The sequence below is a fragment of the Drosophila ananassae genome (assembly GCF_017639315.1).
Source record: "Drosophila ananassae strain 14024-0371.13 chromosome Y unlocalized genomic scaffold, ASM1763931v2 tig00000096, whole genome shotgun sequence".
NCBI classification, from domain to species: Eukaryota; Metazoa; Arthropoda; class Insecta; order Diptera; family Drosophilidae; genus Drosophila; species Drosophila ananassae.
The window spans coordinates 290,521-291,644 of record NW_025319058.1 but is presented as its reverse complement, the minus strand read 5'-3'; positions in this window follow the sequence as shown (position 1 = coordinate 291,644).

The following is a 1,124-nucleotide window of genomic DNA, read 5'->3' as shown; positions in this document are numbered from 1 at the left end:
GAAAGTTCCACCACTAAGCTGAGAGTTGTGTTCGATGGTTCGGCTGCTACGGCTTCCGGCTATTCCCTCAATGATGTCCTGATGTCCGGCCCCGTGATTCAGCCCAAGCTTTTTCATACATTGCTTCGGTTTCGGTCCCACCTTGTAGCTTTGACTGGGGACATTTGCAAGATGTACCGCTGCGTAAGGGTCTTTCCGGATGATAGTTTGCTGCAGTGCATCCTCTGGAGAGATTCTATCCACGATGACGTGAAGGTTTTTAAGCTCGACACCGTGACGTATGGCACAAAGCCAGCGTCTTTTTTATCTATTCGCTCAATGCACCAGCTGGCTAAGGATGAAGGTGCCGGTTTTCCCGTTGGCTCTCGTGTTGTCCTCCAGGATTTTTATGTGGACGACCTTATATCTGGTGCCCCAACGAAGACTGAAGCGCTTGAGATAATAGCTCAGACATCGAGCCTGTTGAACAAGGGTCAGTTTCAATTAAGGAAATGGTGCTCCAACATCCCAGAGGTTTTGGAAGGCGTGCCCGAAAGTGATAGAGAGTCTTACTTGAAATTTGACGATGGCAGTCCGTTCACAAAGACTCTTGGATTAGCATGGGATCCTTCAGCTGACCTGCTGCTTTTTTCCTTTGAAGCTCTTCAGCCCACCGCCAAACCCACCAGGAGATCTATACTATCTTCCGTCGCTCGGTTTTATGACCCAATGGGCTTGGTAGGTCCGGTAGTCACCAGGGCAAAGATCCTGTTGCAGAAGCTGTGCCGAGAAAATTTGTCATGGGATGAAAGCCTTCCTCAATCCCTTCTCTCCGAGTGGTTACAGTTCTGTTCCAGTTTTGACCAAATTCAGCGAATTAAGTTTCCTCGGTTAGTCATTCCCTGTCAAGAAAGGCTGGAGGTCCACGGATTTTGCGACGCTAGTTTAGATGCGTATGGAGCGTGCGTGTATGTATTGTCAGGTTCTGATTGTCGGCTGTTATGCTCAAAGAGTCGAGTGGCACCCATTAAAACTCAGACAATACCGAAGCTAGAGTTATGTGGAGCTGAGTTGCTAGCAAGACTAATGGCTGAAGTTGCTGATCTTGGGACATATAAAGGAGATTATTATTGTTGGTGTGACTC